Source organism: Phyllostomus hastatus, unplaced genomic scaffold (genome assembly GCF_019186645.2).
Source record: "Phyllostomus hastatus isolate PE091 unplaced genomic scaffold, TTU_PhHast_1.1 phas_contig_10, whole genome shotgun sequence".
NCBI lineage: Eukaryota > Metazoa > Chordata > Mammalia > Chiroptera > Phyllostomidae > Phyllostomus > Phyllostomus hastatus.
This window is the reverse complement of record NW_025333499.1, coordinates 1022586-1044073: the sequence shown is the minus strand read 5'-3', so window position 1 is coordinate 1044073 and position 21488 is coordinate 1022586. Positions and strand designations below refer to the sequence as shown.

Below are 21488 nucleotides of genomic sequence, written 5' to 3'. Positions count from 1 at the left end.
TTCATTAATTCTTTCATCTTCTTTCACCCAGTCTCCCAACCCCCTCCCCTCTAACAGCTTTCAGTCTGTTCCATGTATCCATATCTGTTTCTATTTTGTTCATCAGCTTATTTTGTTCATTAGATTCCACATATAAGTGAGATCATATGGCATTTTTTTTCTCTGACTGGCTTATTTGATTTAGCATAATAATCTCTAGGTCCATCCATGCTGTCACAAAAGGTAAGATTTCCTTCTTTCTTATTGTGAAGTAGTATTTCATTGTGTAAATGTACCACAGCTCTTTTCATTTACTGTTGCACACGGGCTATTTCCAGATGTTGGCTATTGTTTTTGTAAAAATAGATTTTATTGATTATGCTATTACAGTTGTCCCACTTTTGTTTTTCCTCTTTATTTTCCTATGCTCTGTACCCCCCTCCCACCATCATTCTGCCACATTAGTTCATGTCCATGCATCATACATATAAGTTCTTTGGCTTCTCCATTTCCCATTCTGTTCTTAAACTCCCTCTGTGTATTTTGTACTTACCATTAAAGGTTCTTATGACCTGTACCTTTTCCCCCATTTTTCCCCTCCCCCTCCCCACTTATAACCCTCCATGTGATCTCCATTTTTGTGATTTTTGTTTCTGTTCTAGTTGTTTGCTTAGTGTGTTTCTGTTTTTTTAATAGGTTTAGCTGTTGATAATTGTGAGTTTGTTGTCATTTTACTGTTCATAGTTGTGATATTCTTTTTCTTAGATAAGTCCCTTTAGCATTTCATATAATAAGGGCTTGGTGATGATGAACTCCTTTAACTTGACCTTATCTGGGAAGCACTTTATCTGCTCTCCCATTCTAAATGATAGCTTTGCTGGATAGAGTAGTCTTGGATGTAGGTCTTTGCCTTTCATGACTTCAATACTTCTTTCCAGCCTCTTTTTGCCTGCAAGGTTTCTTTGAGAAATCATCTGATGGTCTTATGAGAACTCCTTTGTAGGTAACTGTCTCCTTTATTCTTGCAGCTTTTCAGATTCTCTCCTTATCTTTCATCTTGGGTAATGTAATTATGATGTACTTTGGTGTGTGCTTCCTTGGGTCCCACTTCTTTGGGACTCTCTGAGCTTCCTGGTCTTCCTGAAAGTCTATTTCCTTTGCCAGATTAGGGAAGTTTTCCTTCATTAGTTTTTTCAAATAAGATGTCAATTTCTTTCTCTTCCTCTTCTCCTTCTGGCACCCTTATGATTCAGATGTTGGAAGGTTTAAAGTTGTCCTGGAGTTTCCTAAGCCTCTCCTCATTTTTTAAAATTCTTGTTTCTTCATTATGTTCTGTTGGAATGTTTATTTCTTCTGGTCCAAAACGTTGACTTGAGTCCCGGTTTCTTTCACATCACTGTTGGTTCCCTGTACATTTTCCTGAATGCTATTTCAGTTTTCATAGCATTCTCTTTTCCCTCTATTTCTTGACTATACTGAACCATTTCTGTGAACATCCTGATTACACGTATTTTGAACTCTGCATGTGATAAGTTGGCTAACTCTTCATCGTTTAGTTGTATTTTTTCTGGAGCTTAGATTTTCTTTCATTTGGTCCATATTTTTATTTTTTGTCTCAGCAAGGCCTGTTACGTAGTGAGGGGCAGAGCCTTAGGTATTCACCAGGGCGGGGCAACCCTTGTTGCTGCATTGTGGTGCTGTATGTGGGGGAGGGGTCCAAGAGGGAACAATGACTCTTGGTCAGCTCTTGGCCAGCTTTCAGCCACTTCCTCTGCTACCCACAAGCAAATTGAGCCTTCTAGTGTTTATTTCAGGATGGATGGTTTTGTGTACATTCTAGCACCCTGTGGGTCTCTCCAAGGAACTCAATAAGTCAGAGAAAAAAATGCCATATGATCTCACTTATATGTGGAATCTAATGAACAAAATAAGCTGATGAACAAAATAGAAACAGATATGGATACATGGAACAGACTGAAAGCTGTTAGAGGGGAGGGGGTTGGGCCAAGAAGTGATAAGCACTGTGATTTTATTTTATTTATTTTCTTCTTTTTATTGTTGTGCAATTACAGTTATCCATACTTTCCCCTCCAATCTTCCCCACCCTACCTACCCCCACCTCCTACCTTCAATCCTCTGCCCCATTGTCTTTGTCCATGGGTCCTTTATACATGTTCCTGATGACTCTTCCACTTCTTCGCCCCATTATCCCCCTCCCTTCTGGTTACTAACAGTTTGTTCTTTATTTCAATGTCTCTGGTTCTATTTGCTTGCTTCTTCATTTTGTTCATTAGGTTCCACTTACAGGTGAGATCATATGGCATTTGTCTTTCACTGCCTGGCTAATTTCACTTAGCATAATGCTCTCCAGATCCATCCATGCTGCTGTGAAGGGTAGGAGTTCTTTCTTCCTTTCTGCTGCATAGTATTCCATTGTGTAAATGTACCACAGTTTTTTAATCCTCTCATTTCCTGATGGGCACTTAGGCTGTTTCTAGCACTTGGCTATTGTAAATTGTGCTGGTATGAACATTGGGGTGCATAGGTTCTTTTGAATTGGTGTTTCAGGATTCCTAGGGTATAATCCCAGCAGTGGAATTGCCTGATCAAAAAGGAAGTTCCATTTTTTATTTTTTTGAGAAAATTCCATATAGTTTTCCACAGTAGCTTCACCAGTCTGCATTCCCACCAACAGTGTACTAAGTTTCCCTGTTCTCCACAACCTCACCAGCACTTGTTGTTTCTTGATTTGTTTATGATGGCCATTCTGAGTGATGTGAAGTGATATCTCATTGGAGTTTTAATGTGAATCTCTCTGATGGTTACTGATGCTGAGCATCCTTTCATATGTCTCTGGGCCCTCTATATGTCCTCCTTGGGGGAATGTCTGTTCAGGTCCTTTGCCCATTTAAAAAGTTTTAAATATATTTTATTGATTATGTTATTACAGTTGTCCCATTTGTTTTCCCCCTTCATTCCTCTCTGCCCTGTAGCCCCCTCCCACCACCATTTCCCCATGTTAATTTATGTCCATGGGTCATACATATAAGTTCTTTGCCTTCTCCATATCCCATACTATTCTTACCCTCCCCTTGTCTATTTTCTTCCTACCATTTATGCTTCTTATTCCCTGTACATTTTCCCTTATTCTCTCCCTCCTCCTCCCCACTGATAATCCTCCCATTTTTAAATTGGGTTGTTTGTCTTCCTGGTGTGGAGTTGTATGAGTTCTTTATATATTTTGGAGATCAAACCCTTGTCTGCAGTATCATTGGAAAATATATTTTCCAATATGGTTGTTTGGGAAATTAACCACTTATCAAATGTATCATTGTCAAATATGTTCTCCCATTGAGTGGGTTCCCTTTTCATTTTGTTGATGGTTTCTTTTGCTGTGCAAAAACTTTTTAGTTCGATGTAGTCTCATTTATGTTTTCCTTTGTTTCACTTGATTGAGGAGATATATCAGCAAAAATATTGCTATGAAAGCTGTCTGAAATTTTACTGCCTATGTTTTCTTCTAGGATTTTTATAGTTTTTGACTTATATTTAAGTCCTTATCCATTTTCAGTTAGTTTCATTGTTTTGGTCTAGTTTCTTTTTTTTTTGTATATACCTGTCCAATTTTTCCAACATCATTTATTGAAGACACTATCTCTACTCCAGTGTATACTCTTGCTTTATTTGTATAATATTAACTAACCATAAATGCCTGGGTTTATTTCTAAGCTCTCTGTTCTGTTCTATTGACCTATACATCTGTTTTTATGCCACTTCTGGTTTGTCTTGATTACAGTGGCCTTGTCATATTGTTTGATATCAGGAATTGTGATACCTCCCATTTAGCTCTTCTTCCTAAGATTGCTGAGGCTATTGATGGTCTTTATTGGTTCCACATAAATTTTTAGAATATTTGTTCTAGATCTGTGAAAAATGCCATTAGTATTTTAACAGGAATTGTTTTGAATCTATAGATGTTTTGGGTAGTATGGACATTTTAATGATGTTAGTTCTTCCAATCCACAGAACATGGTATATGTTTCCACTTATTTGTATCTTCCTCAACTTATTTCTTCAATATCCTATAATTTTCTGAGTACAGGTCTTTGACATCCTTGGTAAAATTTATTCCTAGGTACCTTTTTTGTTGTAATAGTGAATGAAATTGTTTTCTCAATTTCTCTTTCTGAAAATTCATTATTGGTGTATAAACATGCTACCAATTTCTGAATATTAATTTTGTATACTGGTACATTGCTGAATTCATGTATTAGATCTAGTAGTTTTTTGGTGGAATTTTTAGGGTTCTCCATCTACAGTATCATGTCATCTGGAAATAACGATAATTTTATCCTTCCGTTCCTATTTCGGTGCCTTTTGTTTCTTCTTCTTATGTGATTTCTGTGGCTATTACTTCCAGTACTATATTGAGTAAGAGTGGTGAAAGCAGACATCCCTGTCTTGTTCCTGATATTAAGGGAAACATTTTTAGTTTTTGCCCATTGGGAATGATGTTGGCTGCAGGTTTGTAGTATGTGGATTTTATTATGTTTAGATCTGTTCCCTCTATTCCCACTTTGATGAGAATTTTTGTCATACATCAGGGCTATATTTACCAAATGATTTTTCTGCATATATTGGTATGATCATATGATTTTATCCTTTATTTTTGTTTATGTGATGTATCAAATTCATAGCTTTGTGATTTTTTTGTCAATGGGGGATTTGTTTCTCCCCTTATGTATTTTTATATAATATAATTTATTGGAAAGGGAGGAAGATGGTGGAGGAGTGAATGGAAGCTACACTAACCTCCTCCCAGGGCCAATCTGGAATTACAACTCAATTGTGGAGAAACCACCTGGAACAAACAACTGAGTAATAGCCATAGAGAAGCCTTATAACCTCAGACAGACAGAAGAACCAGCTTCAGCACAACCTGTCTGACAAGGAGTTCGGTAGAGACTTGAGAGGGCTGGCTGGGCACCCACAGGCAGGAGTGCTGGAGGGATAATTAAGTGGCCGGTTGGATCCCCCTGAGAAGAGTGGGGTCCAAACCCTAAGCTGGGATCACCAGCCTAGAGAACCAGAGTCCAAAAAGTACAAATATAACAACCAGTGGTGAAATTGTAGAGAAAGACAGGTGGAGATGTAAGAGCCGTTTAAAGGTCCAACACACAAATTTTCATTTGCAGCCACTTACCCTGGGTGTTGGCACAGCCAGAGGCATTATGGACTGGTGACACATGAGGAGAGATTGAGGTTGGAAGCTTTGGGGAGAGAACAGAAAGCATAAACACTGGGATCCTAATGCTGAGTCATCCACCATATGGCAGCAGCCAGCATGCTCAGGCAGACCATTCCCTTTTGAGCAGCAGCAGCCTGAGGGGAAACTATAGTCCTGACCACAGGAGAGTTGCTGTCCTGGTCCTGTGGTGCTTAAGCCTGACTGCTGAGTCATAGAGACCAGATGAACAGCTGAAGGAAATAGCCAGAGATAGTAGATCCCTGACAAGAGGGGGCAGAGTGGACTACAGAGACTTGAGGAGAGGCTGGGGGTGGAGGCTTTGTGGAGAGAACTGAGAGAGTAGATGCTGGGATCCAGGTGCTGAGCCAACCCTCATACACCAGCAACCATCATGCTCAGGCAGACCACTCCCCTCCAAGCAGCAGCAGTCTGAGGGGAAACAATAGACCCCACCCCAAGAGGGATTTGGCTCTGCCCTAAGTTGCATAAACCTGACTGTTGAGTGCAGAATGACTATATTAACAATTGAAGGAAACAGCCAGGGACAGTATATCCCTGGAAGTCCTGAACAGACTGCCTAAGGTCAGACAGGGTCAACATCTGATATCACCAGAGGTGGATTCAAAAAGAAAAAAAACAGTGGTAAATACAAGAGGCTTCTGAGACGAAAGCCACTGTGGTCTTCTCCATGATTTGTTATATTTACTTTCATGAATAGCTTTTTCACATTCATTTCTTATCCACCAAGTTTGTACAGATTAAGTAATTAGATTTTATACTATAGTTTATTTAGGTTCACATATTTTGTCCCTCCCTTCACTGACCTCATTTAACCTTCCTTTTTCCTCACATTATTTTCATTTTGTTTTCTCTCTTGCTACAAATTGTTTCCATTCTATACTCCTACTATTTTTCCTCTGACCAGACACACAAAATGAATGCTCTCATCAATGCTCACTTCACATCCTTTTTTCCCCACTCTTAAATTACCCCCATTTTCTCTCCACCTTTAGCAATCTTTGCTAGTTGGTTGTGGGTAGGGTAGTTGCTGTTGTATTATTTTTCAATTTTATCTCTAGAGCTTCACTAATTTTGTATTTCAAATACCAAATTTTATTGGTCCCCTCCCCTACTGTTTTTTAATCTCAAATTTTTAATTTTGCCATCTTAGCCTGTTTTTCTACATTTTTGTCTTTCTTCTATTTCTCTTTCATCCTGCCTTTCATTTTTCTTTATTCTCCTTCTTTCTTTTTCCTTACATGCCAAATTTTAATTTTTCCTTGTCTTAGCCTGGATTTTGTTTTTCACTCTTAGAATTCTCTCTCCCTCCATCATTTCAAGATCACTTTCCATTCCTCTAAATATCTCAAACTTTTCTTTGTTTCTTTTTTCACTCTTATCCCCATACCACCTATATTAATTTTAGCTCATTTGTTGTTGATAGAACTGTGGTGTATCTTTCTCTGCAATTTGGCTCCTATATTTTTATTAATTATTTACTATTTCTTTTATTTTTCTTTCACTTTATTTTATTTTATAGGATTTTAATTTCTGTTTAAACTTAATACTGTATGCTTCCCTTCTCATACTCCATTCCAGAGTTTTCACTCCATTTTTTATTCATGATTTAAAATTTACTTTCACTCTGCACATTGCTCCAACTCCCAACTCTTATTAGTGCTCTTCACTCTACCCTCTCAAAATCATTTTTCTAGCAGTACGTCATCTCATATCTGCTCTCTTTCTTATAAGACACTTCATCTCTTGGCACCCTTATTAATACTGGTTCATTTGCTATTGATAGTGGGGTTGTGGGGGGAGGGTTATTTTTGTGGTCATGGGTTTGTTTCCTGGGCTTTGTGATTTTGTTCCAGCAGCAGTTGAACAACAGCATACAAGATGTGTAGGCAAAATAGCACTCAGTCAAACAGATGGAGGGAAGGACCCACCAAAGATAGACCCACCAACAATCAAAACCCAATTACACCCAGAGAACCAACATATATGATATAAAGGGCATCCCAAGAACATCAGTTCAGGTGATCAAGGAGACCACCACTGCATCACACAGGTCTCTTACTATAGAACTTCACACCACCAAGTCAGGAAGTGAAAACAGATCAAATTAAGAAGCAGAAGCAAACAAGAAGAATCTTGGAAATAATGGGAAGACAAAGAAACAATCCCCATATGAAGGGAAAGGAGGAATCCTCAGAAAGAGTGCTACATGAAATAGAGGCAAGTCAGTTATTACATATTGCATTCAAAACCATGGTTATAAGAAAGCTCAATGAGCTCAGTGAGAATTACTAAAAACTACAGGGAAACAATGAGGAACTTACAGCAAACTATACCAATATAAAAAATGACATAGCAGCCCTGGCTGGCGTAGCTCAGTGGATTGAGCACAGGCTGCAAACCAAAGGGTCGCAGGTTTGTTTTCCAGTTAGGGCACATGCCTGGGTTGTGGGCCAGGTCCCCAGTGGGGGCCACATGAGAGGCAACCACACATTGATGTTTCTCTCTCTCTCTCTCTTTCTCCCTCCCTTCCCATCTCTAAAAATAAATAAATAAAAATCTTTTAAAAAATGACATAGCGCTCTGGTTGGTGTGGCTCAGTGGATTAGCCCTGGCTTGTGAACTGAGGGTCACTGGTTTGATTCCTGGTCAGGGTATGTGCCTGGGTTGGGGGCTGGGTCCCTGGTAGGGGGCACAAAGGAGGGGACCACACCTTGATGTTTCTCTCTCTCTTTCTCCATCCCTTCCCCTCTCTCTAAAAATAAATAAAACCTTTTTTAAAAAAAGGGACATAGCAATAATCAACAAGGGCCAAAGGGAAATGAAGAATACAATTTCTGAGTTGAAGAACACAGTACAAGGAATCAAAAGCAGGATCGATGAAGCAGAAGACCAAATCAGTGAGCTGGAGGACAAGGTAGAAAAAAATCCCAGAAAGAGCAGGAAAATGAAAAAAAGACTCAAACAGAACAAAGAAGGGTTAAGGGAAATGCAGGGCAACATGAAACATAATAATATCCATATAATATCCATATAAGAGATACGAGAAGGAGAAGGAGAGGAGCAAGGAAAGAAAACATGTTTGAAACAGTAATGATGGAAAACTTCCCTAATTTGATGAGAGAAAAAGCCACACAAGTACAGGAATCACAGAGGATCCCAATAAAGAGGAACCCAAAATGGCCCACTCCATGGTACATCATAATTAAAATGGCAAAATTCAAAGACAAAGTCAGGACCTTAAAGGCAGCAAGGGACAAACAGAAAGTAACATATAAGGGAGCCCCAATAAAGCTTGAAGCTGACTCCTCAACAGAAGCTTTAGAAACCAGAAGGGAATGGCAAAAAATATTCCAAATAATGAAAAGCAAAGGCTTGCAACCAAGACTACTCTACCCAGCAAGGCTCTCAATTAAAATGGAAGCCTAAATAAGGAGCTTCTGGGACAAAAGAAGGCTAAAGGAATACACTTCCACAAAACCACCATTGCAAGATATGCTAAAGAGGCTGCTTTAAGAAGAGGAAGAAAAACAGTGTGAGAGAAACACAGGTAAGAAGGGAATAAAATGGGAATGAATAAGTACCTATTAATAATAACCTTAAAGGTAAATGGATTAAGTGCTCCAATCAAAAGACATAGGGTATCCAAAAGGATAAGAAAACATGACCTGCACTTATGCTGTCTACAAGAGACCCACCTCAGAACAAAAGACCTACATAAACTGAAGTTGAAGGGTTGGAAAAAAATATTTCAAGCAAATGAACAGTAAAAAAAAAAAAAGCCAAGGTAGCAATACTTTTATCCGACAAAAGAGATGTCAAAATAAAGGTTATAAAAAGAGACAGACAATGACACTTCATAATACTCAAGGGAAAAATGCATCAAGAAGGCAGAAATATTGTAAACATATATATACCCAATATAGGAACACCCAAATGTATCAAGAAATTCTTGGAGGACTTCCAGAAAGATATAGACAGCAACACAATTATGGTGGGGATTTTAACGCCCCATTGTCAACAACGGGTAGATCTTCAAACAAAGTACCAACAAGGATACTGCAGAACTGAATGACACATTAGATCAAATGGACTTAAGTTATATATATATAGAACCTCTCATCACAAAGAAGCAAAATACACATTCTTTTCAAATGCACATGGAACATTTTCAAAGATAGACCACATGATAGGACACAAAGCATGCCTCAACAAATTTAGGGAAATTGAACTCATATTAAGCATTCTTTCAGACAACAAGGGCTTGAAAGTAGAAACCAATCTCAAAGAAAAAATTCAAAAGTATTCAAACTCATGGAGACTGAATAGCATGCTATTAAACAATGAATAGGTTAATAATGATATCAAGGAAGAAATCAAAAAGTTTCTAGACATAAATGAAAATGGACACACAACAGTCCAAAACTTATAGGACACAGCGAAAGAATTCTTGAGAGGGAAGTTCATAGCAATACAATCCTACCTAAAAAAGTTAGAAACATTTCAAATAAACCGCCTAACTCCATCCACAAGAACTGGAGGAAGAAAAACAGAGAAAGCCCAGAGCAAGTAGAAGAAAAGAATCACCAAGATCTGAGCAGAATTACATGACATAGAGACTGAAAGAACAATTCAAAGGATCAATAAACCCAGGAGCTGGTTCTTTGAAAAGATAAACAGAAATCTACAAGTCTTTAAAAAGATTCATCAAGAAAAAAGAGAGGACCCAAACTAATAAAATCAGATATGAAAGAGTACAAATTACAACTGATACCACAGAAATACAAAGGGTTATAAGAAATTACTACTATCAACTATACACCAAGAAATTTGAAAGCATGGGCAGTGAAAGGACAAATTTTTAGAAAAATATAATATTCAAAAAATGAATCAAGAACAAGGAGAAAGCCTAAACAGACCTATAACAGCTGGTGGAATTGAAGTAGTAATAAGAAAAAAAGAAACTCCCATAAAAAAAAAAAAAAACCCTCACACAAAAGCTCTGGACTGGATGTTTTCACAGGAACATTTTACAAAACACTTAAGGAAGAGCTAACCCCTATCCTTCTCAGACTATTTCAAAATATTCACGAAGAGGGGAGACTACCAAACTCTTTTTATAAGGCCAGCATCATTCTAATCCCCAAACCTGACAAAGACAAAACAAAGAAAGGAAACTACAGGCCAATATTGCTGATGAACATAGACACTAAAATCCTGAACAAATATTGGCAAACCAGGTCCAGCAATACATCAAAAAGATCATACACCATGATCAAGTGGGATTCATTCCAGGGATGGAGGATGGTACACTATTTGCAAATCAATAAATGTAATACATCACATAAACAAAAGAAAACTCAAAAACCACGTGGTCATAGCAATACATGCAGAAAAAGCATCTGATAAGGTATAGCACCATTTATGATAAAAAAACACCCAGTAAAGAGGGAGTAGAGGGGGCATACCTCAACCTAATATAGGCCATATATGAAAAACCTACAGCCAACATCATACTTAACAGACAAAATTAAAAGCTTCCCCACTAAGATCAGGAACAAGACAAGGATGTCCTCTTTCACCACTTCTATTCAACATAGTATTGGAAGTCCTACCCATAGCAATCAGACAGGAAATAAAAGACATACAAGTTGGAAAGGAGGAAGTAAAACTGTCATTGTTTGCAGATGACATGATAGTGTACATAGAAAACCCTATAGACTCCATTAAAAAACTACTAGACTGAATAAGTGAATTTGGCAAAGCAGAGGGATACAATGTCAATATTCAGAAATTGAAAGCATTTTTGTACACCAACAACGAAATATTAGAAACAAAAGTCTGGAAAAAAACCCCATTAGCTATAGTGATAAGAAAAATAAATTACCTAGGAATAAACCTATCCAAGGAGGTGAAAGACCTGTACTCAGAAAACTACAGAACACTGAAGAAAGAAATTAAGGAAGACACAAATAAATGAAATCATATACCATGTTCATGCATTGGAAGAATTCAAATAATGAAAATGTCCATACTACTCAAAGAAATTTATAGATTCAACACAATTCCTATTAAAGTATCAATGACATATTTCATGAATATAGAACAAACATTTCAAAAATTTATATGGAACCATGAACAACCCCGAATAACTTCAGCAATCTTGAGAAAGAGAACAATGTAGGAGGGGTCACCATACCTGTGTCAAACTGTATTACGAGGCTGCGGTATTCAAAAGTCTGGTACTGGCATAAGAGAAGCCACATAGATCAATGGAATAGAATAGAGAGCCCAGAAGTGAACCCAAGTCTGTATGGTCAATTAATATTCAACAAAGGGGACAGAAGCATAAAATCAAGTAAAAATACCCTCTTCAATAAGTGGTGTTGGGAGATCTGGACAGCTACATGAAAAAAAAAAAACGAAACTGGACTCCCAACTTACACCATACAAAAAATAAACTTGAGATGGATAAAAGACTGAACTATAAGTCGTGATACCATAAAAGTCCTAGAGGAAATGTAGGCAGGAAAATCTCAGATATTCCATGCAGCAATATTTTCACTCATATGTCCTCTAGAGCAAGGGACATAAAGGAAAGAATGAATAAATGGAACTTAATAAAAATAAAAAATAAAAACCTTCTGCACAGCTAAAAAAAACATCAGCAAATTGAAAAGAGAACCAAATATACAGGAAAATATATTTGCTAACCATATCACAGACAAGTGTTTGATCTCCAAAATATATAAAGAGCTCACATGACTCCACTTGAGGAAGACAATCAATCCAATAAAAAAATGGGCAAAGGACCTGAACAGACACTTTTCCAAGGAGGACATACAGAGTGCCCAGAGACATTTGAAAGGATGCTCAGCATCACTAGTCATCAGAGAGATGCATATCAAAACCACAGTGAGACACTTCACACCAGGCAGAATGGCAATCATAAATATATCATTAAACAATAAGTGCTGGTGAGGTTGTGGAGAAAAGGGAATCCTAGCACATCATTGGTGGGAATGCAGACTGATGCAGCCACTGAGGAAAACAGTATGGAATTTTCTCAAAAAACAAAAAATGGAACTGCATTTTGATGCAGCAATTCCACTGCTGGGATTATACCCTAAGAATCCCAAAACATCAGTTCAAAAGAACCTGTGCACCCCAATGTTCATAGCAGCACAATTTACAATAGCCAAGTTCTGGAAACAACCAAAGTGCTCATCAGTAAATGAGTGGATCAAAACACTATGGTACAATATTTTCACTGATATGTCCCCTAGAGCAAGAGACATAAAAGAAAGAATAAACAAATGGGATCTCATAAAAATAAAAAGCTTATGCACAGCTAAAGAAAAACAGTATTAAAATGAAAAGAGAACCAACTGTAGGGGAAAACATATTTGCCAATGATACCTCAGATAAGGGTTTGATCTCCAAAATATGTAAAAAACTCACATAACTCCACTCTAAGAAGACAAGCAACCTAATTAAAAAATGGGTAAAGGACTTGAACAGACATTTCTCCAAGGAGGACATACAGAGGGTCCAGAGACATATGAAAAGATGCTCAGTATCACTAGCTATCAAAGAGATGCAAATTAAAACCACAATGAGATATCACTTCACACCGTTGAGAATGGCCTTCGTAAACAAAGCAACAAATAACAAGTGTTGGAGAGGTTGTGGAGAAAAGGGAACCCTAATGCACTATTGGTGCGATTGCAGACTGGTGCAACCACTATGGAAAACAGTATGGAATTTTCTCAGAAAACTAAAAGTCAAATGCCTTTTGACCCAGCAATTCCACTGCTAGGATTATATCCTAAGAACCCTGAACCACCAATCCAAAAGAACCTATACACCCCAATGTTCATAGCAGCACAATTTCCAATAGCCAAGTGCTGGAAGCAACCTAAGTTTCCATCGGTAAATAAATGGATCAAAAAACTATGGTACATTTATACAATGGAATACTATGCAGCAGAAAGAAAGAAGGAGCTCCTACCCATTGGGACAGCAAGGATGGAACCGGAGAGCATTATGGCAAGTGAAATAAGCCAGGAAGTGAAAGACAAATACCCTATGATCTCACCTTTAACAGAAAGCTAATCAACAAAACAAATAAGCAAGCAAAATATAACCTAAGACACTGAAATTTAGAATAGGCTTACAGTTTCCAGAGGGGAGCAGGGAGGGGATTATAGGGGAAAAGAGTGAGGGGTTTGAAGGAACAATTATAAAGGACATATGGAAAATAACAAGGGGGTTCAAAACAGGGGAGGGTGGTGGGGGGTGCTGGGGTGGTGGGAAGGGGTCAGGGGGAAAGGCAGAAAACTGTACTTGAACAATAAAAAATGTTTTAAAAAACACTATGATACATTTACAGGATGGAATACTATGCAGCAGAAAGAAAGAAAGCTCCTGCCCTTCACGACAGCATGGATGGGACTGGAGAGCATTATGCTACATGAAATAAGCCATGTGGTGAAAGACAAATACCATATGATCTCACCTATGTTGGAACCTAATCAACAGAACAAACAAGGAAGCAAAATAGAACCAGAGACATTGAAATAAAGAACAAATGGGCAGTAACCAGAGGGAGGGGTGAGGGGGAAAGAAGGCAAAGGGTCGTCAGGGAACATGTATAAGGAACCCACGGGCAAAAACAAAGGGGGTAGGATTGAGGGTGGGATGTGCAGGGGAAAGTAGTTGTGGGAAAATTGGAGACAACTGTATTCAAACAATAAAAAATGATAAAAAAATATTTTATTGATTATGCTATTACAGTTGTCCCATTTTTTCTCCCTTTTTATTCCTTCTGTGCTACACCCCTCTGCCATTAGCATCCCTCCCCCTGGCTTAGTTCATGTCCATGGTTCGTGTAAGTTCTTTGGCTTCTCCATTTCCTACACTATTCTTAACTTCCCCCTGTCTATTTTGTACCTACTATTTATGCTTCTTATTCCCTGTACCTTGCCCCCATTCTCTCCCCCCACCACTGATAACCCGCCATGTGATCTCCATTTCTGTGGTTCTGGTCCTGTTATAGTTGTTTGCTTAGTTCATTTTTGTTTTTTTTTTATAGGTTTAGTTGTTGATAGTTCAAGTTTGCTGTCATTTTACTGTTCATAATTTTAATCTTATTTTTCTTAGATAAGTCCCTTTAAAATTTCATATAATAAGGGCTTGGTGATGATGAACTCCTTTAACTTGACTTTATCTTGAAAACACTTTATTTGCCCTTCCATTCTAAATGATAGCTTTTGCTGGATAGAGTCATCTTGGATGTAGGTCTTTGCCGTCCATGACTTTGAATACTTCTTTCCAGCCCTTGGTTAAGGTTTATTACTAGGTACTTTATTTTTCTTGTTGGTATATCAAATGGGATTCTTTTGCTGATTTCTGTTTCCAATATTTCATTGTTGGTGTACAAAAATGCCTTTGATTTATGAATGTTGACTTTGTATCCTGCTGTTTTGGCAAATTACTTATTATGTCAAGCAGTTTTTTCATGGAGCCTATAGAGTTTGCTACATACACTATCATGTCATCTGCAAACAGTGACAGCTTTATGTCCTCCTTTCCAATTTGGATACCTTTTATTTCATTTCCTTGTCTGATTGCTGTGGCTGGAGCTTCCAATACTATATTATATAGAAGTGGTGAAAGTGGACGCCCAGTCTTATGCCCGATCTTAGGGGAAAGGATTTAGTTTTTGCCCATTGAGTATGATGTTGTCTGTAGGTTTGTCATGTATGGCATTTATTATGTTGAGGTATGCTCCATCTACTCCTACTTTACTGAGGTTTTTTTTTTCAGTTGTAAGTTGGTACTGTCCTTTATCAAATGTTTTTTTCAGCATCTATTGATATGATCATGTGGTTTTTGTCTTTCCTATTGTTTATGTGATGTATTACATTTATTGATTTGCATATATTGCACCATCCTTCCATCCCTGAGATGAATCCCACTTGATCATGGTGTATGGTCTTTTTAATGTATTGCTGGATCCAGTGTACCAATATTTTGTTGAGCATTTTAGCATGTATGTTTATCAGAGGTATTGGCCTGTAGTTTTCTTTCTTTGTTGTGTCTTTATATGGTTTTGTAATTAGGGTAATACTGGTCTCATAAAAAGAATTTATGAGTCTTCCCCCTTCTTGAAGTTTTTGGAATAGTTTGAGAAGAATAGAAGTCAGCTCTTCCTTAAATGTTTGGTAAAATTTTCCTGTGAATCTGTCTGGCCCAGAGCTTTTGCGTGCTGGAGTTTTTTCATTACTGCTTTAATTTCACTACCAGATATCAATCTATTCAGGCTTTCTCATTCTTCTTGACTCAGTAGTGGAGGATTATGTTTCCAGAAATTTGTCCATTTCACCCTTGTTTTAAAATTTCTTGGCATATAGTTGTTCATAGTAATTTCTTATGATCCTTTCAGTTATATCATTTGTATTTCTGTTATATCATTTGTAGTTTCTTATGATCCTTTGTATTTCTATTGTCACTTCTTCCATTTCTAATTTTATTTATTTGGGTCCTCTCTTCTTTTTTCTTGGTGATTCTGGTAAGGCTTGTCAATTTTGTTTATCTTTTCAAAGAACCAGCTCTTGGATTTATTGATCCTTTGAAGTTTTCTTTTAGTCTCTATGTCATTTAATTTTGCTCTAATCTTGATTATTTCCATCCTTCTACTCACTCTGCATTTTGTTTGTTGCTGTTCTTCTAGTTTTTGTAGATGTACCTTTAGGCCATTTATTTGAAATTTTAAAATCATTTTTAGGTAGACCTGTATTGTAAATATTTTTTTGGTCTTGAAGATCTACCTATTGATGGCAATGAAGTATTAAAGTTCCCTACTCTGATTGCATTATTGTTAATTTCTCCCTTTATGTCCATCAATATTTGCTTTGCATATTTAGATGTTCCTATGTTGGGTGCATTAATACTTACAATGGTTATTTCCTATTGTTTAATTGATCCCTGTTTCAACGTGTAATGACCTACTTTGTCTCTTGGTTTAAATAGCCTTTGTTTTAAAGTCTATTTTGTCTGACATGAGTATTGTTACCTTAGGGTTTTTTTCATTTGCATAAAATACCTTTTTCTATCCTTTTAGTTTCAGTCTGTGTATGTTTTTTCTGATGTGAGTGTCTTATGGACAGCATATATACGGGTCTTGTTTTTCTTATCCATTCAGCTACTCTATGTTTTTGATTGGAGCATTTAATCCATTTACTTTTTTTTTTGTACTTCAAGCTTTTTATTATGGGATATGCACAGCACTGTTATTGTCATTAAGACACTTCTACATCATGAAACTATTCTGGAAGCGATACAGTTCTGTGCTGTAATCAAGACATTTATACAAACTGACACTCTGGGATTTGTTTGGCCCCTTAAGCTAGATGTCAGTGAAGAGTGACATACACATCATTAGTAAGCATGGGGTGTTCATTTATTCCAGTTCTGCTTCCTTTGGCAGATGGCTGTTATGTTTTACTTTAGTACCATATTATGGATGCCAGAGAACTTGCATTTGCCAAGGAATAGTCTCCTGAGATGCAATGTCATGAAGTAGAATGGTGTAGTCTAACTCAATGAAGTCATCATTTCTTTGCACTTGCTTGGCAGTTTGAATTTTTACCGTTTTATACCATATGTTTTCACTAGAATTCTGCCATATTATATAACCACAGGCAACCCAGGCTAAATGCCAAACTGGCTTCATTTCTGGAGATATGTTTTCAAAACTGTCTGGAATGTTTTGTGCTTCCAGTGGTTCCTTCACGGATTTGAGTTTTTGATAAAATGTATTATCTTCTTCATCTGGGTTCTTTCTAGTTTCCCCTTCAGATGTGAAACTGACTTCAGGTGCAGTATCTTGTACCACTGGCAGGTAAAGTACTTCAGCTGTGTAGTTCACTGTCACTTGCTTTTGGATAATTTCTTCCACAGAAAACTTACAGCAATACTTACATCCTAGTCCTGGAATATCCTTCATGTTGGCTTGTTGGACTGTCTGCACCAGAAATATCTTATCAGGGGTCCCCTGCTGGTAGTTCACGCAGTTCTCCTCCACTGAGGCTACCCTGGAGACAGGGTAGGTGGTCAGTGGGACTTCTATTCTTGGTGAGTGGCAACTCGGGTGTGCTCCAGCCTAACTGGATGTCACAAGTGAGCCTCCAGCCCCTCCACCATCTGATGCAGGGTGGCTGTGCTGGGTAATTCATTTACCCATACACAGGTACATGTGTATTGTTATTTTACTCTTTATAAATTTTCTTTTTTAAAAATAATTTTTATTGATTATGCTATTACAGTTGTCCAATGTTTTTTTCACCTTTATTCCCTTCTACCCTACTCTCCACTGCCCACCAGCATTTCCCCCTCTTAGTTCATGTCCATGGGTCATACATACAAGTTCCTTGGCTTCTCCATTTCCTATACTATTCTTAACCTCCCCCTGTTGATTTTGTACCTACCATTTATGCTTCTTATTTCTTGTACCTTTTCCCCCACTCTCCCCCTCCCCCTCCACACTGATAACCCTCCATGTAATCTCCATTTCTATGATTATGTTCCTGTCTAGTTGTTTGCTTAGTTCGTTTTTATTTTAGGTTCAGTTGTTGATAGTTGTAAATTTGTTGTCATTTTACTCTTCATAATTTTGATCACTTTCTTTTTCTTAGATAAGTCCCTTTAAAATTTCAAATAATAAGGGCTTGGTGATGAGCTCTTTTAACTTAACCTTATCCGGGAGGCAGTTTATCTGCCCTTCCATTCTAAATGATAGCTTTGCTGGATACAGTGAACTTGGATGTAGGCTCTTCCCTTTCATAACTTTGAATATTTCTTTCCTACCCATTCTTGCCTGCAAGTGTTCTTTTGAGAAATCAGCTGATAATCTTACTCCTAGTCGTACTTCACTTCAACTGATAGTGAACTCCTTTGTAGGTAACTGTCTCCTTTTCTCTTGCTGCTTTTAAGATTCTCTCCTTCTCTTTAATCTTGACTAATGCAATTATGATGTGCCTTGGTGTGTGCTTTCTTGGATCCAACTTCTTTGGGACTCTCTGAGGTTCCTGGACTTCCTGGAAGTTTATTTCCTTTGCCGGATTGGGGAAGTTCTCCTTCATTACATTTTCAAATAAGTTTTCCATTTATTGCTCTTCCTCTTATCCTTCTGGCACCCTTTTTATTTGGATGTTGGAACATTTAGAGTTGTTCTGGAGGCTCCTAAGCCTCTCCTTATTTTTTTTTTATTATTGCTTCTTCATTCTGTTCTGCTTGAGTGTTTATTTCTTCCTTCTGCTCCAAATCATTCATTTGAGTAATGGTTTACTTCCCTTCACTGTTGGTTCCCTGTATATTTTTCTTCATTTCACTTTTCATAGGCTTCACTTCTGCCTCTATTTTGTGACCATACTCTACCATTTCAGTTAGCATGATGATTACCAGTGTGTTGAACTCTGCATCAGATAGGTTGACTATCTCTTCATTGCTTAATTCTATTTTTGGAACTTTGATCTGTTGTTTCATTTGGGCCATATTTTTTTTTCTCAGTGTGCCTGTTATGTAGTAAGGGTCAGACCCTTAGGTATTCACCATGGCAGGGCAACCCATGTCGCTGTGTTGTGGCACTCTATGTGGGGGCAGGGTCCAAGAGGGAACAATGCAGCTTGCTCTGCTATCCTCTGGGTTTCTGTCACTTTCTCCTCTATCCACAAGCAAATTGGTCTGTTTTGGTGCTGATTCCTGGGTGGGTTGTCCTTTGTATGTTCTAGGACCCTGTGATACTTTGCAATGAACTCCCTTGTGAAGCTGGAGTTTCTTCCTCCACCACAACCCCCCGAGGTTCTTACACACAGAGGTTTTGAGGCTTTGTTTCCCCATGCTGGAACCCTAGATTTCCCAGTCTGTCTCACTTCCCAGTTGTTCCTTCCCATTTATCCACAAACAAATGTGGGTCCACTTGTTCTGCTATCCTCCACCTCTCAGGCCTGGTTCACCAGCCATTGCCTTGCTTCAAGGCATCTCTGCCCCCTTTCCCGTCTCCTCCCCTCCTACTAGTCTGAATGAATGTTTCTTCTTTAACTCCTTGGTTGTCGGACTTCCATATAGTTCAATTTTCTGGCAGTTATGGTTATTTTTTGTTTTTAAAATTGTCCTTTTGGTTGTGTGAGGAGGCAAAGTGTGTCTACATACACCTCCATCTTGGCTGGAAGTCTATAATGTTTCTCTCTTCTTTTTATAGAAGTCCCTTTAATAATTTTTGTACTGGTACTGATGCTTCTTGAGAGGGAGTCTGGTGCAGGTTAGTGTCAGATGCAGCCTGTAACCAGACTTGGGCTACCTGTCTGGAGTTACCAAGCAATCCACAGTTTATGCCTGCCTCTGTTGTGTCTGAGTGCATATGGGACATGTCTGGCTGTGTACAAAGGTTGTTTCCACTAGCCCCAAGCCTGGAGTCAGGTCAAAGGCTGAAGGCACCCCGAGATCTGCCTCCACCTATCAGCTGCTCTGCTACCCCCTGAGGCTGCCTGTTTTTCCTTGAGAGCCTTTCAGAACAATTCTTTACAGTGGGCCCAGACTGGCTGCAGCCTGAAATCTCCTCCAGAAGGCATGAGCTCAACAGCACAGGGCCACTGGGATTTACAAGGGCAGGAATAGTGAATCTCCTGTGGGGAAAGGGTGTTAAGTGTGTAGGGGAGTGAAATGGCCCCTGCTCCAGTGCCCAACAACTCAGTCTTTCCTAGAGCAGTCTCCCATAATCCTTAAGACTGCCCTGATCTCCTGAAGTGCTCTCTAAGAAAGATCATGCCATGGGCTTAAACAGGATACAACCAGCAGACTTTTCTGCAGGGCAAGAGCTCAGCAGATTGGGGCCACCTAGAGTCAAAAAGAGGAGGCTAGTAGGTCTCCTGTTTGTATGGCACTGTTGAGTTGCACAGGATGGGGGGTGAATCCCCCCACTCCAGAGCTGCACAACTCAGTCTTTTCCCAAGTCTCTGACAATTCCTGAGACCTCCAAGATCTCTTCAAATGCTTTCAAAAGAAAGAGTACACTGTGGGCCCCATATGGGTGCAGCCAGCTGATTTTTTTTGTAGGGTGTGAGCTTGGCAAGGTGAGGTGACCAGGAGCCAAAAGGTCAGGGTTAGTGAACTCCCTCAGGGTAGTGTTCTATGGATGATACTTGATCCAGGGAAGATGGTGTATGTTGTCAATGTGTGGTAGAAATTAAGCATAGGGACCTTGGTGGCTGACCCTCCAATTCTCACCTCAAGGCCACAAAGCCCAGTTTTTCTCTGTATAGCCTCAATTATCTCTGAGTCATCTTTCATTTGCTAAAGCCCCAGGTGAGTGGTTGATAAGAGTTTTTGCACTGACCCTTTAAGAGGATGCCTGAGTTTCTAGCAGACTCTTGTCTTCCCCTGGCAGACAGAATCCCTGCTTATTTTCACAATCAGATATTATGTGGGCTCCTCTTCCTGGCTCTGGTGCTCTGGTGCTCTGCACTGGAGATCCCAGTTTGGGGTTGAGACCTCCTGCTTTTCAGGGGGACCTTTGCAGTTGAGATATCTCTTTGTATTTTCAACCACCACTTATGGGGTAGGAGCCAGACATTTTTGCATCTCTGCCCTTCCTACTAGTCTTTATGTGGCTTCTTCTGTGGATCCTTGGTTATAAAAGTTCTGTTCAGCTAGTCTTCAGTTGGTTGTTCTGGTTGATTGATTTATAATTTTGTTGTAATTGTGGTTTGGCACTAGGAGGAGATTAATGTAGCTTCCACCTACTCTGAAACCATATTGGATCTTTTTTTAGAATATACATTCTTCCTAAGTGCACATTTTGGAATATGTCATTTTAAAATCATTTTAGAAATGCACATTAAAATGAGAAGATATGGTATACACCCATTAAAATGTCTTAGAAAAACAAAACCAAAGCAAAACACAGTTCGCAATACTAAGTGCTGGTGAGGATACAAAACAAGAGAAACTCTCATATCACTCATGTGAATACAAAATATTATTGCCACTATAGAGAGCAGTTTGGGAGTTTCAAATATATTTTGAAATAAACTTGCCTTGTAAGCCAGAAATGTTATTACTAAGATATTTTTTCCAATAGAAAACAAAACTTAAATTCACACAAAAATTTGTAAAAGAATGCTTTTATTGACTTTGTTCATAATCACAAATCAAAAGGAAACAACTCAAATGTACTTCAACT

The 21488-nt window shown here is 38.4% G+C and overlaps 1 pseudogene; it reads right to left on the bottom strand.

Moving 5' to 3' along the window:
* Positions 1 to 16709: 16709 nt before the first annotated feature.
* On the bottom strand, positions 16710 to 21060 carry LOC123814548 (annotated as a pseudogene).
* Positions 21061 to 21488: the final 428 nt, after the last annotated feature.